We start from the raw sequence: 24,915 nt of genomic DNA on the forward strand, positions 1-24,915 counted from the left end.
GATGATTCTAAAACACATCTATCTATCCAAGAATTCAAGTGTGAAAAATATTTCTCTCAGCAATAGGAGCACAAATGAGGTGTGAAAAAGTACAAGGCAGGAAAGTGAAAATGATTTTCTTTGGGAGTATGTTGAAGCCTGAAGAGATTAACTAAACATTGCTCTATAGTGTAATATCAGGGGATGAAACAAATAAACCAAGAACAGTGGCATGGATGGGAAAGGAAGTGATTTACCAGAAAAATAAACAAGAAACAAGGTGGGAGCCAGTTTAAATAAAGTTGTCCTCTGACTTGCAGGACTAGGTACCAAATCTACTGGAAACGTTTTCCACATTTGTAATGATTAGTATACATCTTGGATAATCCTAGCAGAGGATCACAAGCTATGTACATAATGACCATAGAAAATGATGCAAATTGAAATGAATTCCAAGATATGGAAATGGAAAGGGGGAGGGAGGCGAGAGAGAGGGGGGAGATTACTGTATGAAACTATTTCTTCTTTCTTTCATTTTTCCCTTTGGTTTAATCCTTACTGTCACTATTTTTTATTTTAGTACCCTGTGTCTTATATAAAGTTATCTTTTGGGGGGAGGAAAGGGCATAATGCAACAGCAATACTCACAAGACACTAGGTTAGAAATGAACTTTACAACTTGTGGGGGGGGAGGAGCCAGGGGGAAGGAAAGTGGGAGAAAGGAAAGAGGGAGTATTACTGTTTGACAAGAAATGCACTCATTACGTACTTATGTAACTGTTAACCCCACTGTACATCACCTTTACAATTAAAATAAATTTAAAAAATAAAGAGGAAAAAAAGTTCATCTTTAGTAATTTGACCTATGAAACAGCCAAAGAAAATCTAGACAGAGATATTCACCTAGAAATTCAATACACAAATCTAGGGATATTGGAAAGGGAGGGGCTAGCCTCAAAGTACATGTCACAAGTCCTAGGGATGTAGGTGGCATCTGAAAGGATAGAAACAGTTATTGTCACTCAGGGAGAGTATGGGTAGTGAAAAAGACCAAATATCAAAGAAGGGTTCTGTGGAACGTTATATTTGACAACTGAGTGGAGAAAAAAAGAGTTATTAGAGATAGAAACAATTAAGAATTTTTAAGGCTCCAGGATTTCCCTCATTTGTAATGATTAGTATATGTCTAGGATTTTCTAAGTGAAATTAACTCCAGTATATGGAAACACAAGGTTTATCTTTGTGATTATTTTTAATGTACTATGTGAAGCTAATTCTTTTCCTCTTAATGTTTATCTCATGTTGTTACTGTACCTAACTTTGGTACCTGGTGTATTGTATATACGTTTATTTGTTTATTTGAAATAGAGAAGGGAAGGGAAAACCAAGATGAGTGGGAGAGGGTAAGGAAATAGAAAGTGGGAAAAAACATGGAAAGGGGTAATAATGGTCAAGAATTAATGTACCCACTACCTGATGAATGTAACTGTAACCCCTATGTACATCACCCTGACAATAAAATAAAACATTTAAAAGGAATTTTAAAAAATAAACAGACAATGTCATGAAAGCCAAGGGAACAGTTAAAGAAAATTATAAGGAGAAAAATTCAATCCAATGATTTCAAAATTGATCTGTTAAAATTATGAAGGAGAAAAATCCTATGTGATTTGTCCATTGTAGGCCAACTAGATCAACGTGGAACATATGGACTTAGGAGTAAAAATAATAAAGAAAACAAAAATGTCTGGCTCTTCTGAGACTTTAGCTTGGGAGGACACAAAATAAACAGTACATGCAGACAAGTATGACATGATACATTTGGAGAAACCTGAACAATCACACACAAAAAAGAAAAAACAATGGAAAAGCACAAGTTGGAGATATGAGATAAAGCAAATGACAGGGCATGAAATGGTCCTGCAAGAGGCAGGGCAAAAGTCTAGGGTACCAGTAATAGAGTTGGTCTCAAAACAGGAATGTGAACTTTCTCTGAAACTGAAAGAAAGAGTATGAGAAAGATGCTGGATGCAGAAAGTTAACATGTTCAGTAGGGGAAGTTAAAGAAGGTCTTACTTGCCCATTACGCATTATTGAAATTAGGAGAGAGTAAAATACTAGATATGAGTTAAGAACAATGGTTAGAGTGACAGCTTGCTTATACTTCAAATATTTCGGGAAACAGTTCTAATTGGTGGAGAGGTAGAAACAGAGGATCAAATTTCACTTCAGAATATTTACCTTCTATGGCCACTCCAAATGTGCCCATACATGCTTGTTAATTGTCACTAAATGTCCACATTCCAAGCTTAGGTTGATGATATAGACAGTTAAAAAGCATATTGGTAGTAAAAATGATGACCCATAAGGCAAAACATTTAACAGCTGGTGGCAATTATTATACTGAAAGAGCCAGACAATCCAATCAATTTAAGTAAACAGATTTTTATGAGCAAGTATAAACAGTGGAGATATCTTTTCAACATACACATTTAAAATGATGTTATAATTATTCTACTTTTCTTTCATGAGAAGCAAATGGCTCTCCTCAAAGTCAGTGATCATTTTTTTTACTGTACTCAAATTCCCACCAAAATAGCCATCCAGCAAGATAATAATATTTTATCATACTGCATAGTATGTTCTGAAACACTAACGAAGAAAAGGCTGTGTTTAACCTACTCTGGTAATCTGAATGACCATTTTAACATTGAATAGATCATATTAAGGACAATATAAACTACAGAATGATTTGTCTTAGCTAAACTGCTTTCATGAAGTTCACAAAACAAAACAGGACAGCTGTGGATGAACTGGGTTCTAGACACTCTTTGACTTAGGAATTCCTTTTGATCTCCAGTGATCAAACTGTAACTTTTCTGGTTTCCTTTCTTTCCTAAACTATCTTGTAACTCTTCAATAGGAACCTTCTTTATCCTGTTGTAGCTGTGAGTTTCTGTATCAGCTTCCTGCATGTCCAGCTTGCAGCCTCAAAAAATTCCATTTGTCCAATGACTTAACTATGTATATCCAGTCTCATCTCTCTCTTAAGCTCAAATAACTAGGCTCCTTTGCTGGCCACAGCCTGACTTGTTTCAGCATCTAAAACTCCCTATGTCCAAAACAAATCAGAATCTTCTCTAACAGGTAATACAGGTTCTTACTACTCTTCCCCCTCCATGTTTCAAACTTGAGAATAGACTTCAACTTTGTCCTTGAACTCCATATACTGATGAATAATAACTTTGCCTCATCCTTCTGTTTGTTGGTTTCGCTTCTTATCCATTTTAGGGCCTTCCTTTGTGTTGAACATTTTCTCTGCATGGAATGTTCTCTCCACTCTCAATGCTGATTCCTGTTTGTCATTCTTTAAATGTTATTTCCTTATACAACAACTTAAGCATAATACAAATATTTTTAAACTTACTTTATTGTTACTATAAAACTGATTTGCAGAGGAATTGAAATTAGCAGTCAAGTAATGAGTACATTCCTTTGGTTCCCTCACTTTCCCAGTCCCTCCCTTCTTTCTCCACCTATGAGTTATGTAGTTCACTTTCATCAGTGTCCAGCGAGCTCTACTGCTGCACTTTTTCATCCTTTTCCCCTCGAGTCTGTACAACTTAACCATGATAAAAAATATCTTAAATAACAATGAATAAATAAATGTTACTTCTTCAGAAAAGCCTTCTCGGATCACTCTGATCTAAAGATGCAACCAGATCAGTCTGTCACATCATCCTGTTTCAGTTCTCTAATGTGCGGCCTATTGCTATTTGGTCCTTTCCTTCTGCTATTTTCTGTCCTTGTCCTTAGGATGGATGCTCCAGTAGAGACCCAGACACCCTAGTTTCCTACCATATCCTAGAGCATGTAATTCTGGGTAAAATCTCAATAATGCTCAGCAAATAAAAATCTTCTATATCATCACATCTTTTATTGCCATGCCCAAACAACTACAAAACAGATAGGCGATGGCAGTGATGATGTTCCTGTTTCCTGTTCAGTTGTTCTGCATAAATAACATTATCCCTTGGATCATAAGAAAGAATAACTTTATGTAACACAAATTGCCTGGAACAATTGCAGCATGTGCTCAGAAAAAGTTTCTTCTATTTTCCTCTTGGAGAATCTACAAAAGATCTTTACTACCAACAGAAGAAAGCTAGGCCCTACCTGTCACATGTTAATGTGTTCCGTGATATTTTTCACAACATCCTTTATGGCCTATATGTCACAAATTGGAATATTTTCTGGTAGATTCCTTTATCTATACTTTACAATATTTCCTGCTGTTGAAATATTCAGCACTCAGAATTCCCTAAATCATTTCGACCCTTCTACACAGGCATGTTCTTAATCAAAAAGTTTAAAAGTCCTATTCTACCCTCCATTCTCCCCATTCTATTCCCTTCCCTCCTTTTCCTTCTCTTCCTCTCTCCCCTTCCATTCCCTGCTTTCTCTTTCTTCATCCCTTCCTCCCTTTCTCTCCTGAACACAAGTATCTTTTTTGGACCTTAAAGTCTTACTGGATAAAAGTCATGATGTGATTTAGCTCTAACTACATTGTATGATTCTATGGAGAGAGATGGAGAGATAATACTTTATTTCTGTATTTTCTATGCAGCTTCTATGCTACCAGTACTGAAGGGAGAGTATGAAAATAAATGAACAAGAAATTGTCCTAAACAAAATGAGTTACAGGAAAAAATGGAGTGCTAAGAAGCATCTCACTTTTGGATTCAATATTTTTCTATTTCTTTATAAACAGCAATATTCAGAAAGAAGGGATGCTAAGAGTATGGCCTTCTAGAAGAATATCAAAATCATGAAGACATGGCCTTCTACAAAGTGAAGCAATTGTTTCATCTACATAAATTCTATACACTGGAGTGCTAGTGGCAATCAATCATTATGAGAAATTCATAAGAAAAATAAAATTACTCTAGTGGTCAACACATCAAGTTCAGTGTCTACCCTCAATTCTTGGAATGAGAAACTATACAGCTCCCAACCACGATCTGGCTATCATCCATCTATGAGATGCCACACATCTCTAACCTGGACTAAGCTTTCTTCCTAGAGAATTCACCTGAATTTGTTTCTAACCATCACAAAAGGTGCACTTACATCTATACTTTTAGGCCAGTGTGGCCCCCTGAGCCTCCAGGCTGAGGATCTGAGATTTCCTTATCTCCCTATCCAGATTAATAAAGCAAAGATGTATGCTTTACCAAAAATTGGGTGGGTTGAGTTCTTTTACCCAGCTCAATGTTTCTCTAACTGTCTTTATAAGAGGAATGTACTAAAATTCAGAGTTCATAAACCCAGTTGTTCTGTATGTATAGGTGAACTTTATTTTAAATTTGAAGAGAGTCTTTTAGTTTTCCTATTCTCTGTTTGTGACCCTACAGAGACTGAAAAAAAAAAGACAAAATCAAAATGACAGCACTGCCAAAATGCCAAAAGCCCTGTTTTCTTGTATCCCCAAATCCTCATGCATTTGACATGCTTTACCTAGTTTTTGCTGGACTCAAAAGAACTAGAAAAACTTATGATGAAAGGTCTTGAGACCTCTAAATTTCAACCTTATCTGTACAGTAGGGTAACTCTAGGCTTTCTTTTTAATCCAAAATTTTACAAGCCTGAAATCCCATGATAAATATAGAATAAGCATATCTAAGTCCACAGAACCACTGTCAGTATTCTTTAAAGCTCCCAATGGAATTCTTTAATTCCACTGTGAAACTGCTATCTCACATAAAGTTATGATTATTCTTCCACTCTTTGAGTAACAGAGAAACGGGCTATGTTTCATATGATCACCACACTCACCCTCATGGCACCAGCATGCCTTCCTACTTTGTCTCCATGTGCTTATGTTCATTCTTGCTTAATCACTCCAAGTTCAATTGTCGCTTCACCCTATCCCAGAGATCACCTTTGCCACTCCATTTTCAACACTGAAAGGGCAGGGCTTTGTGCATTGTAGCTGTCCTATCCCGACTTACTCTAAGCCACTGTACCTTCCTTATGGGCCAGTCTCCATTCTTACCCTCAAGTCCTGTTTTCACTACCAATAACAAATCATATTCTTCAGCACCCAGCCCAGGAAAGTAAGTGTTCCTAGTTAATGCTCACCACAAGAGTCTCATTGTCCCAAATGTCCTCTGTCTGAGCAAACTCTCCATCTCGGTTCCATAGCCACACTGACTTGATAACACTTCTTGAACTGATTCTTGTCCTGGGGACAACCGGAGTGTGCACTGCAAGAGTTACTTCAAACTTCTCCTGAGTGAGGGCTCAGTGGCCAGCCAGAGAAGGTCTGAAGCCTGTCCCAATCCCTAGAACTCTCCTAACTCCAATCTATGTTAGTGTTTTTGTAGATTTTAACATACTCCACACATTGCAGACTTTTGGTTTGCCTATTATTGTCTGTCTTCTGGATGGGAATATTAATTCTGTTGTTTTTATCTTACGGCTGGAGCTCAAAAAATCAGTGTTTTGATTGAACAATGAAAATCAATTTGTGGGTAAACATGGTGATTATATGATAAAAATTATAGGTGTGCTGGAAAGCACAGTACTAAGTAAATGCATATTTAAGTACTTCTGATTTGGGGGCTAGTTTAGAAGATAGTATGATAGTCAAGAATTCAAAAGTATTGAAAAAATAATATTTCAACATAAACAGTAGGTTTATATTTACAATTTAACATGAAAAATTCAGTCTCCAGTTTTAATTTACCTTCAAGTATCTTCACCCTTCAATTGCCTTATCTAAATTATATTCACCTTATTGGATAATGCACAATTTGTACATCCACAATGGCAGTTTTTGCCTCCCTAAGGTCTGATTTTCCTCAGGTGATCCAAGCTCATTTTATTATAACAGATATGCTTAGATTCAATAGATATCTCAACTGGGAAATTTCTACAGAATGCCCCAAATCTTAGCTACCTCCCTAAAGATAGGCCTTCACTCTGACAGAATTTCTTTTTTTATACCCTGCCATATATAAACTCATAGTTTATGGGTTCTGCTTCTAAGATTTTATATTTTTCCCACATCTGACATAATAAAATCAGTCCATGAAATGTAGGCTTGTTAAAAAGCTTTGAAAAAGTTGTGTGCAAAGCTAGCATCAAATAATTTTAATAAAACCTTACTGATAATCACAAATACTGGGGGAATTATTTTCTATTAAACAGAGAAAGGATCCCACAAATTTCTAATAACCCTGGTTATCACTGTATTTTGCCAATGTTGCTTAAAACATCATCACAGGGAGTAAAACTGTCTTCCCTTGATCCCTTCATTTTTATTTTGGAATCAATAACAGTTCAGATTGTCCTTAGATAGCTGCTAAACATACATCTTCAATAACTTAGGCTTCCCCAAGGAAATAATCCTGCGGTGTTAAGATATAGAAAAACATTTTTAAAAATCTTCTTTAATATCTACTTCTGAAGACTAATGATAATGTTTCTTCCAAGAGCTGAAGATTATAATAAAAGCCATAATGCACTCCAGTTATCCTATAAATGCCTTTCAGAACCTTAATGTTTTTACCTGTTGTCTGTACATAAATTCTGGGAACCTGGACAAGGGAACTCTGCTTTTACCTACAGTGTCCCATGGAGTGCTAGAACTACTAGTCACTGCTTAAGAGATTCTCTTTCTTTTATTGAAAATGTCACTAAATACTAGAGTAGTCTGACAGTGGATCTTGCTTGTAAGAAAAAGAAATTGTGAAATGTTGGTTCTCTGAATAAATGCTTTTTCTCCTCAAAATATATAGGATATATATATATTAGTATTCAAAAATGTTTTCTTTCACTTCATCTATTTTCAGTAACTTGAATCCTCTTTGATAATGTTTCTTTTTCTTCTAGCCACAAAACTAGTAGTTATTCAATAAATTGTACTAATACTAAATGATTCAAAACATACTATTTTTTGAATCATTTCATTCCCCCTTCTGGTATCTGAGTTGAAGTCCAATGGATTATTCTCTCCAGACCAGCCAGGATTCTCCTGATCTCAATGTCTCAAGTACCTAGTATAACAAGTGTGTGCCAGCAGTTTCAAGCTTGTGCGTTTTATCATCCTCATATTTCTACCAAGTTTTCTGTTGTTTCTGCCCCTCTCCTATATCCAATGCACTGCAGGGAAATTTGCAGCATCTGTGATCTCAATCACAAATTTTAATATATTTTGATACAACGAAAGTACCTAACAGTGGCTTTCTAAGTATCTATGCTTACTCTCATCATAGAGTCTTCAAGCTCTTCAGGTAATCTTACTATACATCCAAATTTGAGAATCATTTCTATAGCCATACTTACTATTATATCTTGTGTTCTATTTGCTATTTAGAATATTATCCACTTTTTTCAAATTTTACCAATCTTCAGTGACTAGTCATTCCATCTTTGCCTTTTAATTTAAATAGTTCTCTTCCAAAAGGCTTTTGTGACCTTCTAGATCAAATAAGATTACTTTCTTCAGAGCAGTAACAGAATCGGTCACTGTGGACTGCCCTGCTGCTTTTCATGGCTCATTGCAATGAAAAAAAATGATTTTCAGATTAAGATTAACTAGTACATCCTCACTTCTTAGCACTGTCACAAGGCACAAATAATTTCTGTTAAATTAATGTTATAATGATATTACAAAAAAGTTTACAAAAATTCAGAAGATGTTATATCATGATGAATCCCATAAATTATTTGTCTCTCAAAATATTCCCCAAATTATTTTAATATATTGAAAATGATAATCCATCTGTACAATACCTTAATATTAACAGTAAAATTGTTTTAAAAATTAAAATTTTAAAAACTCCAGATGGCCAGATGAAGAATCCACAAATATAAAAATACTGCAAAATGATAATTTTGGATCTAAGAACATATATCTTTTATGTCACAATGGAATTGAATATTTGAAAGATGAGATAATATGTCATCATATGTGTATTAGCTTTCTGTCACCATGATAAAACACCAGCAATAAATCAACCCACAAGGTATAAATGTTTCTTGGAGCTCACAGTTTCAAACATTTCAATCTGTGGCCATTTGGCCCCACTGCTGTGGGCCTGTGGTGAAATAAAACATCAAGGCATGGAATGTTGTGAAAGTTGGCTAACATCATGGTAGCTAGAGGGCAAAAAGAGAAGACAGAGAAAGAAGTTGGTATCTTCAACATGTACTTCCAGGACACTGACCCAATGACCTACATTCTTTCTAAAAGTATTGGTAAAATATTCCAATAAAAGTAACAGGATAATGACAAGTCTTCAACATGTGATCCAAGACCATATGACTGCACATGAACTAATTCTAAGCATGTTCTCAAGACCACAACATTACATTTCCATCACTAACATTCTTTTTGCAGGGGAGGGGGGGGGCATTGGTCATGAGGCTTGAACTTTGGGCCTGGGCATTGTCCTTGAGCTCTTCAGCTCAAGGCTACTACTGCCTTACCCCTGGAGCCAGCCCTATTTCCCATTTTTCTAGTGGTTATTTGGAGATAAGAGTCTTACATTCTTTAGTGCCCCTGCTGGCTTTGAACTGCAATCCGAGGATCTCAGCCTCCTGAGCCACTGCACCTGGCACTAACATTCTTTTTTAAATTGTATTGTTAGGGGCTGGATGTTACCATGTAAAGTCATCAGAATAAGGGCTAAAAGTACTCAAATTTTAAGTAGCACATGACCTCTTATTATTAGGAAAACCAGAAGAATAGCATGTCAACAGCTAACTCTACTACAGGACAAAAAGAACTTATTATCAAACACAGACACAGAAACACAGTATAAGGGTGCAGGGGGATTAGCTTAAGCTAGGACAAAACAGAAGCATCTAATGATGTATAAGTGTTGAGGATGGGATTATAGAGCTCTCTAGGCAGTATTTCGTAACAGAAAGGACCACAAACAATGCACAGAGGTAGGGGCCAGCCCAACAGCTCTGAGGAAGTAAAGCTGGAGCAAACAGAAAGCAGCAGTTGCAAAAAGATCTGGTCACACTGAAGATTGCCTGCAGTGGACTCTGTTCTTAAGAGTACAGAAATCCATACACTATTTTTTTTTTTGCCAGTCCTGGCTTGAGCTCAGGGCCTGAGCACCATCCTTGGACTTTCTCAAGGCTAGAGCTCTACCACTTGAGCCTCAGCACCACTTCCGGCTTTTTTCTATGTATGTGGTACCGAAGAATTGAACCCGGGTCTTCATGCATGCTAAGCAAGCACTTTAACCACTAGGCCAAACTCCCGGCCAAATCCATACACTATTAAAACACAATCTTAATTGAGTTTCAGGAAAAACTGAAGAGGTATAAATGGTTGTAAACCAACTATTGAAAAAGGCTTCCCAAGCAGTCAAGAGACAGATTTTAGACAAGAGAAGTCAGAGGGCTCATTGTCAAAGGGGAACACCGAACATTAAATGACTGAAAATCTTAACAAAAGGACGAACACCAGATTCTACCTTTTTATTACAAAAAGAGATGGAATACAGGATGAAAACAAATGCCATTAATGTAACTCCTCAAAGAACTGAGCAGTGTCACAGCTGAATTCTTACAAAGGTTTCTGAACAATTAAATCTCGAGGAGCAGATCTATAACCAAGGAGCTTCCAACTTTTGCTACTGAACATTTTAATACTTTTAGCTTTTGCCACACTAGCACCCCAAACATCCCCTATCACTTGTTCCACCGACAGAATCTGCTTAATCAAGGGAGATCTTGGACTTCTTAAGAAAGAATTAATAAAATTATCAATTCTCAAAAAAAAAAAAAGAAAATCTCTTAGGATTTTCTGCTGCTCAGCAATCAATGACAATTCTCTTTAGACTAAGGCCAAATGGAAAGGAAACTCACTTGTGGCCAGATCAAAGAGAGAGATGGAAAGAGGTAGAAAAATATTGGTATGTGTTTGTTGCCTTCCTAGAAGAAGCACGGTCGCAAGCATTTCCAATTAAACCTTCCCATTGTCCCGCAACATCTTCATCATTTAACAGAGGAGAGGGAAACACAGGAATGTCTCAATTTGTAATTAACATGGAAAGAGCTGAGATTCAAGCTAGCTTCTCCTAACTCCAAAACCCATGTGCTTTCCAATAAGTACCCTGCCTCCAAAGTTTGTCCTCAGTAATCCTTCTCATGAAGGATTTCCTTGGTTGATTTCCCATACAAATCACTGAGCCACTACTTTATGATGTCTTGATGATGATCCTTTATTAGTATTTTCAAGTGTTGAATATTAAGCATAATTTCCTAAGCACCATGCATCTTTTCATTCAAGTTGACTTTCAGAATAAACACTATAGCCATTTTCTTTCCATTATCTTTCCAGATATTTCTGATAAATATATGAATATGTGATATTTGTGCTATAAAAATTATATATCGCTGGATGCCAGTGGCTCACACCTGTGACCAGCTGCTTGGGAGGTTGAGACTTAGAAGATTAGAGACTCAAGGCTAATCAGGAAAAAAAGTTGCAGGCATTCCTTCCCATCCCACAGCTAGGCACAGTAACTTCCTTAATCTATATAAGAGCTTGAGATTGGGCAGATCACAGTAACAAGACAAAATTCCGTAAGGTTCCAATTCCATGGAACAAAGCTGAATCCCTGGTGATATGAGACCCCCGGAATAATGGTAGGCCTAAAGTAGGCAGATTGAGGCTTATGCATATGGCCAGGCAGGAAGCAATGAACTTTCTCAAAAATAGCCAGTACAAAAAAAACAGGATTAGATGTATGGCTCAAGTTGTAGAGCACCAATCTGGCAAGCTCCGAGTTCAAACTCAGTATTGTCAAAAGAAAAAAAAGTCTACCCTTTTTGAAAATATTGAAAACTTGGAATTGGTTGGAAGCAAAAAATTGTATTATATAACCATCTAAAAGAAATATTTTAGCTATTTAAAGAACTTTAACAACTTTAAAAATGCTTACCAAAGTTGTTTATAGAAATGATGCTGCCATAGATTTTAGTGAAATTTTAACTAAAACCATGAAGTTGACTGTATGCTTACATATGTTCTCACTCACATGTGGAATACTGAAACACTGAACTTTTAGAAGCTGAAACTAGAATGATACTCCATTCTTCCTATAAAAGAATTCCAGAGTATACTAATGAATACTCCAAATATGTAAAGGGAAGGTAATTAGGTGAGTTTAATATTAAAACTTAACCAAACCATTTGGAATGAACATACAAAATAAAAATTCACATTAAACCAATGGCCTCAATCTTGGTTGTAGTATAAGAGGATGGCTTGTTTAAACAATAACAATAATAAGAAGCATTAATGTTTCAGTCCAAAGCCCAAAGACCCTGATACAATTACTCATGAGTTTGATGTGGTCATCTGGCATTCTCATATACAATCAAGATTACAGAGCAATCCAGAATAGCCTTTTAATAACACTAAAAAGACACCTTTAAGTAATTTTTAAAAATGAAGTTTGAAAATGAAAATTGAAGGCTCACATCTGTAATTCTATCTACTCAGAAATCTGACCCCTTAGAATTACCACTTAAAAGCCAGTAGGGACAGGTAAGTCTGAAAGAATCATAACCAATCCAACAACCAAAAGTCATAAGTGAAGATGCATTTCAAGTGCTAGAACACCAGCCTTGAGCAAAAGAGCAAAATGTGAGTTCAAGTCCCCATATAGGCACAAGAAGAAAGAAAAGAAAGGAAGGATAGATGGATTGAAGGAAGGAAGGAAGGGGGAGGAAGGGAGGAGAAAATTGTAGATTTTATTATGGTATTTTTTTCATAACTACAGGAACTTTTTACCATTGACAAATATCTGCAAAAGTCCTGGTTGATTTGTCATTTTCTGTGAAAAAGTTTAGTATCTCAGTTGGCCACTGCTCTGATCGTCATCAGAGTGGATTTATTTGCATATTATTTCCTTATTTAAAGGCAAGCGGCTCTCTATTTCTAGCCTCAGACATTCCAAAAATGTACAGCCATACAAGCAGTCCACCAGCATGGAGCTGACCTACTTTAGACAGACTCCCGCTAAGAAACTACAGGTACAATGAGATGCTATGTGCTTCACAGAATAAAAACAAATCAGATAAGGATAAACACTTCATAAAAGTACACAAATAGAAATAACTTCAGAATTAGTAAAAAGCACAATAGATAACAAAATAAAGTATTAAAATATGCAAATAGACACCTAATGTGACTGGGTCAAAGAATAAGTGTTTTATGAAATTAAACTGTTCTGGGAGAAGAGGTATTTAGATATCTTTTTTTAGAATAACAATAGCAAGAAGAAGAATCTCAATTTCTATATATTGTTTTACTGATAAATCATGTAAAGGAGATAGACAAATGAGAAATATTATTTAAAATGTCACCAGTTACTTTTTCACCAAGCCATGTATATCAAATTACAATTGATGTGGAAAAATTCACCTTACCTCCTTAAAACAGGAGAAAAAAGAACATCACAGAGAGAAGCTTTAAAACAAAATGATAACACCCAATCTTCTATTTTTATTTTGTGCATAAGCACATTTCAATAAACAAAGAAAGCAGCACTAAACACAGTTATTAAGGTTATGTTAATGCATCTGCTTTGTTTGTTCTGCATTTCTGCCATTTCAATAAGACTCTAAATAAAGGCTGGCTTACAAATCCTTCTCAATTTACTGAATGGAGATGTTTTGCCTATGCAATGATTACATTTCTATTGATTTATTTTCTGGTCATTTTTTTTGCTATGTTCCATGACCATATTTCACTTTTACTTGTTCAGACTAGTATCCCTAAAACTTTCAGATCTGTCAAGATCACTTACAAGGCCTGTTAAGTTACAAACTGCCTGGCCTCAGGCACTCCAGACTTTGTGATTTAGTTAAGGGGTTTAAAATTTTGCTTTTCCAATATTTTTTTATTTTATACTACTCTTCCTCATTGCCCCTTCAATCATCTTAAAACAATTTTAATAAGCTTCATGTTCCTACTTTTCTTTCCTCTCTACCCCCATCCTCTTCCCTCCCTTTCACTTCCTCCCTTCCTTTTTCTTTCCTCCCTCAGTCATCTCTCACTCTGTTGCCCTCCCTTTTGCGCTCTTTCTCTCTCTCTCTCTCTCTCTCTCTCTCTCTCTCTCTCTCTCTCTCTCTCTCTCTCTCTCTCTCTCTCTCTCTCCCTCCCTCCCTCCCTCCCTCCCTCCCTCTCTCTCTCTCTCTGTCTCTCTCTCTCTCTCTGTCTCTCTCTCTCTCTCTCTCTCCCCCCCCCAATTTTGGGGCTTGAACTCAGGGCCTGGGCACTGCTCTTGGGCTCAAGGCTAGTACTCTACCACTTGAACCATAACACCACTTCTAGGTTCTTCTTTGTATGTGGTACTGAGAAGGGCTTCATGCATGCTAGGCAAGCACACTGCCACTAGGACACACTTCGGGCCCCTTCCTTCCCTCTCTTTTTAGCAATACTAGACTTTGAACTCAGAGCCTCATACATGCTAGGCTGGTGCTCTACCACAGAAGCACATCTTCAATCCTGTTTTTCAGTGGTGATGTATAGGATCAGGTCTTGCTTCTTGCTTTTGCATGCATCTGCCCATTTTAGGCTTCTCATGGTTACCAGGACAACAGGTGAATGCCACTCTGTCCAGATTCCCTCATGGAGATGGAGTTGCTCAGGCTTTTCTGCCCAGGTTGGCCTTGAAATGCAATTGTACTGATCTCAATCTCCCAAGCATCCAAAACTGCAGATGTGAGAAGACATAATCAGGTGCACATTCATGCACATAACGTACTTTTAAGGAAAACACCATTTCTGCCCTCCCCAAAATGCCTATCCCACACCGGTTTTACATTCCTGGTTTGTTTGATTTTTTTTTATTGTTTCTTGAATGTTTATTAATTGTACATTACTAACTTTCTGCTGGTTAGTTTTTAGATTGAGTCTCTTGAACTTGTCTGTCATGTCTGCCTTTGAACCTTGATCCTTCAAATCTCAGGCTCCTGAGAAGCCTTTTATGTATGAGCCAGCAGGTGCCCAGCTTACAGTGTTAATTCTGCAGATCTGTGAGCAACTAGAGGTTTTCCTATCTCCTGGCATCTTCAATTCCCTTGCTTAGTGATATATGTATATGTATATTTATATATATGTATATATATATTGTTGGAGAGGAATGTCACCTCATTTGTTACATTTATTCTTAAGTATCTGATATTTTTTAGGTTATTGTGAATTAGGTTGCTTTCCTGATTTTTATTCTTTTTACCAGACTGCTCCTAGGAAAGTAATTATACTTTTTAAATTTTTTATTATTTTTATATTGTCAGGGTAATATATAAAGGGTTTACATTTACATTCTCACACATTGATACCCCTTCTCATGTTTTTGTCCCCACTTAAGCAATTAAATTTTTATAGGTAAACTTTGTAGTCTACCTTGCTGAAAGGGCTATGATAAAGGAATGTAACTTGGGCTTTAAGGAACAAATAGGTAGCTCAACTATTATTAAAATTGTAGGGACTAAAATGTAATAGAAAGGTTGAGGGTGGGAAAAGCAATAAAATAGAAATACAGGGAGTAGGAAGGAAAGCATGGGAAATAACAGAGTAAGAGAGCACTGTATTATTTCTACAAAGAAATACAGAGTATTTTAGAAACTACAAAAGAAAGAGGGGAGACCCACAAAGAACAAGGCAACTGATGGGCCCAAAACAGAGCCAAACATAACCAATGAGTCCAACTTCTTGCTAAGAGAAGGTATGGGCAGGCTGGGCCTTGTCCTACTACCAGGTATACTCCTCTGATGTTTAGCACAGAGAAATCTGTTTTCTGTTGCCTTAAGTTTCTCTTCCACCATTAGCTTTTAGAGCCACAGTTCTCTATAAACTGGTTGGGCTCTGGGCTCTCCAGTGAAGCCCAAGTCCATGATGTATTAAGCTCCAGTACAGCTGCTGGAGGTAGGTGAGGCCAATCCTTGGAACAGCTGCACAAGCCAGGCTTTAGGCTACTTGGTCTGAGTTCTGATGGAGGTAAGGCATTTCCAGGCAAAAGACGTGAAATTTAGGGACTTGGAACAGAGCTAGTAGGTAAGAGAACACTACACCACTCTTAAAGTTCACTCCTTATGCCACTGCCTTCTAAACATTGTAACCCAACTGTAATGAGTTGGGTATGTGAGGATGGTGACTTGCTTAACTATGTACCCTTCCTTTGTTTCCATGTTTTCCTTCTAAGAATATTTTTTCTAACAAGTGTCCACTGATACCAATGCAGGTGGTACTGAAATTTTGCTATATGCCCAAGTAAGGAAATATCTAAGCAAATACCTTAAATCAAGGCATTTGCTTAAAGGAAGATACTGTTCTAAGATTCTACAGGAATACAAATCTATTTGCTATTATTTATTTAACCATTTAATGATGATTTTAAATTCTTCATGTTCAAGGCAAGAGTTGAAGTAGGAATGCAAAACAAAACCCCAAAGATGGTTCTTAAAAAAGAACCCAGCAAAACAAAGGATTCTTCTTTTTTCTCATATGTGGAAGCTAGAACTAATTTATAAATGTAGAAGTAAACATATAGCTGTTTTATGCATGTGTATACAAATGTATTAACTGAAGGGTGGTATTTGCAGGGAGCATTCAAAATGTGTAATTCCTTAGGCCCTGCCCCTAAAAGAGCTGTGTCAATGTCAGGCCTCTGTCCATCACCCTGGCGAACAGACAGGGAGGAGCCTGGAGAGAGAAGCCAAGGGGTGCTCCCTGTTAGGAAACCTGCTGCCCCATTCTGCTTTTAGAGGACCTATCTCTATATATTTATGAATATATATACATATTTTTCTAGTGTTGTATATACCATGCCCTTTTTCAGGTGTTCCTTAAAAAAGCAGCTTTTCTTGTTTTAAGTTTTAAATTGTTTCTATTCAAGTGAAACATTTCCTGCCTACTACATTTATCTAGCTTATCTGATTTCAATTTTGGGTTTGATTACAGGAGGATAGTACACATTTTCCAGCTTAAAAGTAAATTTTAGACCTATTTACCTAAATTTTGCTCACATCACATTGAATTTATGCTAAAAAAAGACAAATTTCAGGATACCTTGGACCCAAATGTTACATCTAAAATCCTCATAAGAGTATTTAGATTTCTAATATAATCTTAAATTTCAAAATCAGAGGCAAAATGATCCCATTCACAATAGCCCCCAAAAGAATAAAATACTTAAGAATATACTTAACCAAAGAAGTAAAGGAATTATTCAATGAAAATTATAAAAGCCTAATGAAAGAAATTAAAGATGACACCAGGAAATGGAAAGACATCCCATGCTCAGGGCTAGGGAGAATCAACATAGTGAAAATGGCTACACTGCCAAAACTGATGTACAAATTCAATGCAATCCCCATCAAAATCCCAAAGACATTCTTTACAGAAATTGAAGATATAATCCAAAGATTCATATGGAACAAGGAAAGACCCAGAATAGCCAAAACAATTCTAGGCAAAAAGAGCAATGCTGGTGGTATTACAATACCAGACTTCAAACTCTACTATAGAGCCATAGTAACAACAACTGCTTGGTACTGGCACAAAAACAGACCAGAAGATCAGTGGAACAGAATAGAAGACCCAGAAATAGAACCATATACCTATAGGCAACTTCTATTTGACAAAGGAGCCAAAGATATACAATGGAACAAACACAGTCTATTCAATTATTGGTGCTGGCAAAACTGGGCAGCCACATGCAGAAAACTAAAAATTGACCCTAGCCTTTCGCCATGCACAAGCATTAACTCAAAGTGGATCAAAGACCTCAACGTCAGACTAGAAACCGTGAATTGCTACATGATAATGTAAGAGAGACACTGGAACTCATAGGCACAGGCAACAGATTCCTGAACAGAATCCCAGGATCACAACAGATTGGAGAGAGACTCGATAAATGGGACTACCTAAAAATAAAAAGTTTCTGTACAGATAAAAACATAGTTGCAAAAGTAGAGAGACAGCCAACCAACTGGGAAAAGATATTCACCAACAATACATCTGACAAATGCTTAATATCCAGTATCTAAAAGGAACTCAAGAAACTAATCCCCCGAAAACCCAATAAACCATTCACTAAATGGGCAAGGGAACTAAAGAGAGACCTATCAGAAGAGATTAAAATGGCAGAAAAACATATGAGAAAATGTTCATCATCTATGGTCATAAAGGAAATGCAAATAAAAACAACCCTAAGATACCACCTTACCCCAACAAGAATGGCCAAGGTTTTGAACTCAGACAATGACAGTTGCTGGCGGGGTTGTGGAGAAAATAGAACCCTACTGCACTGCTGGTGGGATTGTAAACTAGTTCAGCCACTCTGGAAAGCAATGTGGAGGTTCCTTAAAGAACTGAAAATAGACCTTCCCAATGATCCCGCCATACCACTTCTGGGCATCTATCCTGAACAGCATGACCCAGGATATTATAAAGACACCTGCTCAACTATGTTCATCTCTGCACTATTCACAATAGCCAGGTAATGGAAACAACCCAGATGCCCTACTGCAGATGAATGGATACAGAAAATGTGGTATATATACACAAAGGAATTCTACATAGCCAACAGATAAGATAAAATAATGGCATTCGCAGGGAAGTGGATGAATCTAGAGCGAATCATGCTGAGTGAGACAAGTCAAGACCTAAGGAACAAAAGGCGCATGGTAGCCTTAATATGCAGTTATTAAATCCAAAGTGTATAAGAGCGAGGACTCAATAACTGCATACCCAAAGCAATGGACATGGTAATGGAAATACAAACATAAATAAATAGACAAAAAACCTATGACTCTATAATCATAATGTTTTATTTCATAAACTGATATGTTTCTATGACATACAAACCATTATCCTAATTTTGATTAAGTTCTAAAGACTAAGTCCCAGAGAATGTAATTAGAGATTCTCTCCTTGAACTATTGTTTGTTAAACTTGTCATTTAAAATATGATGTAAACATAAGCCATATAATTAATGATTGCTGTTATTAAGGTACTATGTTATCTCTCATCACTTCTACTGTCCCTTGGTTATCTCATATTGTTACACTATGTCACTTTGTTACCTGATATATCGGATATATTTGTATTTGGTTATCTGAAATTGGATAGGGAACAGGGGAAAACAAGATGAGGGATGGGGTAGGGGGGAGGGAAATGGGGACCATGACATGTGAAAGGGTATCAATGTGTGGGAATTAAGGCACCATTTATCTGGCAAATATCATGTAACCCTTCTATTAATTACAATAAAAAATATATTTAAAAAAAACAGAGGCAGGCACTGGTGACATAAGTTTGTAATCCTAGCTACTCAGGAAGGAGATTAAGATCTAGAAGATCTTAAGGCACCAGAAGAGACAGAAAAGTCTCAGAGACTTCATCTCTAAAATAACCAGCAAAGTCTGCAAGTGGTAGACCCCAGGTGAGCAAACAAGCCAAGTAAGTGAAAGGCCCTAAATTCTAACCCTAGTACCCGTGAAAGAAAGAAAGAAAGAAAGAAAGAAAGAAAGAAAGAAAGAAAGAGAGAGAGAGAGAGAGAGAGAGAGAGAGAGAGGGAGGGAGGGAGGGAGGGAGGGAGGGAGGGAGGGAGGGAGGGAGGGAGGGAGGGAGAAGGGAAGGGAAGGGAAGGGAAGGGAAGGGAAAGGAGTGAGGGAGGGAGGGAGGGAGGGAAGGAAGGAAGGAAGGAAGGAAGGAAGGAAGGAAGGAAGGAAGGAAGGAAGGAAGGAAGGAAGGGAGAGAGAGAAAGAGAAAAAGAGAGAGAGAAAGAGAGAGAGAGAGAGAGAGGGAAAAGAGAAATAGAAAAAAGAGAAAGAAAGAACGAAAGAACAAAAGAACGAAAGAAAGAAAGAAAGAAAGAAAGAAAGAGAAAAGAGAGAAGAAGGAGGGAGGGAAGGAGGGAAGGAACAGATTAAGATTAGCACAACTAAAATAATCCTAAATTTAAGAATATTAAGATTTGCACAAGCATGAAAGTACAGCTGAACCCATGAGCTCAGCATATGAAGGGAGTTGGAAGCAATTCTCAGCCTCCCCAAACAATAAAAGTAAATAAATATGCTATACGTAGCATGATTCAAATATGAAACCAAGTTGACTGAGCAAAAGACCTAAGAATCTGAAAGTATTATGATTAGGTTTACCTTTTGTCCCAAGCACCTAAGATAACACTGTCATGTAATCTTCATGTTTTCTACTTTTATTAGACCTTAGGGGATGCTGTACAGCTTTAAAGGACTGAGCCCTGACACTCATCCTGCTCTAATGTATGTCCTATCTCCTTCTTTAGGATGCTGGCTATTACGCTCTGTATCTTATTTAGATTGATATAGACAGATCTCCAGAAAGGACACCTTACATGTCTAAATGCATTTATTCAACAAATATTTATAATCTACATCTTCCATAACACACATTGTGCTAATAACCCTAAGAACACAGCGGTGGTGACAATTCCTACAAATATTCCTTTGTGGAGGTTAGGTTCAGTAAAGATAACAGAGTGTTTAAACCATTGTAATTTAGCTCATATATGTGATGCAAAGTGCAGAATATTTTGAGTACTCACTGCAGGAAAATGAAATCGAGCCTAGGGAGGTGTCAGGGAAGGTAGAGGGGTTATTAGAGCTACATCAGGAAAAAGAACAGTGTGCACCCAGGGAACATGTTCTACTGAAACAATTACATGTAGAAGCCTGGAGCTAAGCAAGAATAAAATAGTCAAATAGGTGCAAGAAATTTAGTGTCACAGTGCAGAATGCTAAGGTACACACAGTTAAAATAAATTGGGATAAAGAAGCAAGCACCAGATTGCGAATCAGTTTGTTCTCCAGCTTAAGGCTTTTGGACTTCATCCTAAAGTAAGTAGGAAGACTAAAGACTGGGCATGATTTAGAGTAGGAGCACCATGCTTACAAGTAAACACACACATTTTAAATAGGATGAATTAAGAAAGACCCAAATAAACATGTAGAGTCTAACTGAAAAACCATAACCAAGAATGAAAAGAAATGAAAACATTCCAGTCACATACAAAGTAAATTCTACCCCATGTGAAGAGATGTCCTAGAATAGAGCCTCTGAAAAGAAGATAGTTGTGCAGATGAACAGATAATGAAAATATGGTGTAAGTTCTTAGTAGAGTTTTATTCAATCATTAAGAAGAAAGAAATTAGACTGCTGGAAAATGGATGGTACTGTAGACTATTAAGTTATTTGAACTAAGCTAGTCCCACAACAAAAGAAACATACCTTATGCTTTCTTTTATTTATGTAAGTTAGAGAGAAACATACCAAAACAGGTCTTGAAAGTAAAAGGTAAGAAAAGTGGGAAGGGAAAGGGGAGTGGGCAAAGAGAATAATAAAGAGTAATGAAAGGGGTGATTATGATCAAAATATACTATGCAGACATGGACACCTCATGATGAAGTCACTTACAACATATAACTTAATACATACCACAAAAATATGGTTGTATCCAATAATCATACTCAGATCCCTGAACCAGAAGAACAGTATGAATAAAGGAGTACTGAATTCTGTGCAATCTCTAATACTATGTCCAATCTCTCAAATTCTATTGCTTCTTTCAGACCCTATCTCTGTATCTTTAGTGGTTTTGGCAATATAAGTGATTGCCTCTTTCATAATTTCTACAGAGACAGAACCTGTTATAATAATCGAACTAAATTCTCACCCTATCTCTATTAAAAACATTTGAAAATTTAAGCTCTTTTCAAATTAACTAATTTTCTTTGTAAGCAATGGGTTTCTACTATTAGAATATTGATTCAATTTTATGAAATGAGGAAAACATACCTAATGTCTAACTATAGACCTACTTTTTTTTTTGCCAGTCCTGGGTTTGAACTCAGGGTCTGAGCACTGTCCCTGGACTTTCTTAAGCATAGAGCTCTACCACTTGAGCCTCAGCATCACTACTGGCTTTTTTTCAATATATGTGGTACCGAGGAATTGAACCCGGGTCTTCGTGCATGCCAGGCAAGCACTCTACTACTAGGCCAAACTCCCGGCCCTTATAGACCTACTTTTAATTAGAGTCTTCACAATTTCATCAAGGACAAATTTGCTAATATTTATGTATATTATCCATATATACTTTAACCATAATTTCAGACAAATTTTCATCATTGTTAAATTGACAATTTATAAGAGCTGGTGTAAAAACTGAGAAGGAAATGCCTATACTTCCATTCTCCATGCTCTTTTAGCATCCAAAAAACAATGAGTACCCCAGTTAATAAATACTAAGCTCCAGGGTTGTGGCCATAAGGCAGCTGTTTGTAATGCTTCTTTCTTAGTACCTGGTCTGGCAAAGAAGGAGGAGAACAAAGAGATGGGCCAAGGCTGAGTGGCAGTAGCCAAGAAAAATGGCAGCCTGTTCTACAGAAAGCATCCCCATAAATGCTCAACCCAGAAGGCCATCATGCAGTTCATGTTCTGCTCTGTTCCTTTACTGATACCAGACTAGTGGAAAACATTTTCCTGCATCCATACTTACACAAGATGAAAGGCAATGAACCAGGGAGGTAACAGAGCACTAAAAATAATGTTTTAACACGGGTGTGGTGGCTCACCCCTCTAATCCTAGCTACACAGGAGGCTGATATCTGAGGATCATGGTTCAAAGACAACCTGGGCACTAAAGATAATGAGACTATCTCTAATTAACCACTAGAAAACTGGAAGTGGCGCTGTGGCTCAAGGGTATGGTGGTAGCCTTGAGTTGAAGAGCTCAGGAACAATGTGCCCAGACACAGTCCAAGCCTCACAACCAACAAAATAATAAAAGGAAAGAAAGACAGAAAGAAAGAAAGAGAGAGAGAGAGAGAGAGAGAGAGAGAGAGAGAGAGAGAGAGAGAGAGAGGGAGAGAGAGAAAGAGAGAAAGAAAGAAAGAAAGAAAGAAAGAAAGAAAGAAAGAAAGAAAGAAAGAAAGAAAGAAAGAAAGTAATAATAGGGGGCAGGAGAAAAAATTTTAAAAATGTCTGCTGCAAGGGTTGAAAAGCTCCTGAAGTGATTTCATTGTATGAGTTGTTTGCCAGGACACAAAACATTGGAAAAGATAGTAATAAGCTCTTAGAAGAGCTCAACTGTGGTGCTCTGCATGCTACAGCCCATTTACCAACAAAGCCCTCTGTGTCAGTGCCTAGTGTTTAGTGGAGGTTACTAAGCATGCAATCCACTAAACTAATTTGGTTGGCTTTCTTACCTTCTTTATACTCTAGGCAACTTCTTGCTCATCTAGTAGCTTATATATCATTTATCAAGACAAAGTAATTAAAACTGTAGGGAGAAAAGAACATCCTAACACTTCATTTATCTACTTCCTTCCTGTGAATGACAAATTATTCTATGTAAGTACAATGGCAGATGTTGAGATTCACTTCCTTGCTCTCACATCAAACCTTTATATTTGAATCCTACCTGCTTAATGAAGTTTTATTAATATTTTCTACTAAAAAACATGCTGCTCCTTTCAACCCATCCTTTTCAATAACCTGTCAAAAATTAGGGTAAGAACCCCAACACATTTTTGGCAAATCTCTATTGAATTTCTCTTACCTACCTACTCTGACCTAGATCAACTCCTAGATGAAATCCTTGCCAAGATATGCAGCTATCTTCAATCATAATATTCTTCTAGATTAAAGAACATAGTTCTTATCTCCAATTTTCTCTCGTGTAAATCAGGAAGTCTGCATAAAAAGAAATCTCCTATTCATTAATGGCCTCTATTCTTTCCTCACTGGAGAAGTTGAGCTATACTCAGATAAAAGGAACTAAATGCCTAATAAGGACTGAGACCATTGACTACATTAAAAAAAAATCCTAACAAAATACCTAGATTTGTTTTGACTACTCAACAATGTCAAAAAAAGATTAAGGTTTTTTACATCCTAGTTCAAGATCCTTAACATATTTACAATGTTTTTCAGTATGGTCCCATAGTTGGAAAATGGCTACCAAGCATCATATATGTCAATGCCCAACAGAGAAACAAAGAATATTTTGGGTTTGTTTGTTACAATGTACTCACTCTGAGAAGCAGGGATATTGTTCAAGGGGTAGTGGCCCTAGCCTTGAGTGAAAAAGCTAAGCAATAATATGAGACCCTGAATTCAAGCCATAGTACTGCCACACATACATACATACATACATACATACATACATACATGCATATGCCCACTTTCATAGACCTCTTTTTGTTCAAATAGTTAAATTTTAATCTTAAAAAGATTGTTTTATCCCTTTCCTTGGCCAGAATTAGGCTTCCCTAACTTAGAACAATAATAGCAAAGTAAGTCTAGCGCTTTTATGGCATTCCCATTGACATGAGCACACTTATGCCAAAGTAAAACTGGAGAACTTTAGAGCCTGTTAACTAAACACTTGTGTCTTCCACATCATCAAAAAGGATTGATGGATATAAGGCAGAATAGCTAGGCTTCCTTCCTTCTTCCTCTTCCCTCCATCCCTTCCTATTTTTTGTCTTTTCTGTACCTTCTTTCTTGAAACTACTAGTAAGCTTTAGGCAAAATAAAAATGATACATAATTCTAAAATCAAGTTCTATTTCCCCATTCTCTACCCAGCATAGTCCCTTAACAAATATAATAAAGAAGCATATTCCTTGTTAAGAAGTTACAGAAACTCAGAATAAAGAAACAGTTGAGTTTCAAAAAAATAGCTGAGTTTCTAAAATATTGAATAAGCCTTATTATTCTTTCTTGGTTGTTAACTTTGCCATTTCCACTCTACTTTATTTGGTTTTGAATTGTTCTGCTGTTTCAATGGATAGTTGATACTGTAAATTAAGTTCTCTAGCCTCTCATTCTGTCAAGAAGCATTCAAT

At 36.8% G+C, this 24,915-nt stretch overlaps 1 protein-coding gene across 2 annotated transcripts in view; it reads right to left on the reverse strand.

Annotated features, from left to right (window-relative positions):
- Mei4 (meiotic double-stranded break formation protein 4) overlaps positions 1-24,915 on the reverse strand; it is a 159,641-nt gene that overhangs the window by 96,364 nt on the left and 38,362 nt on the right. The window lies entirely within an intron of this gene.

This window comes from Megascapheus bottae, chromosome 8, assembly GCF_031878675.1.
Source record: "Megascapheus bottae isolate mThoBot1 chromosome 8, mThoBot2.hap1, whole genome shotgun sequence".
Classification (NCBI taxonomy): Eukaryota; Metazoa; Chordata; class Mammalia; order Rodentia; family Geomyidae; genus Megascapheus; species Megascapheus bottae.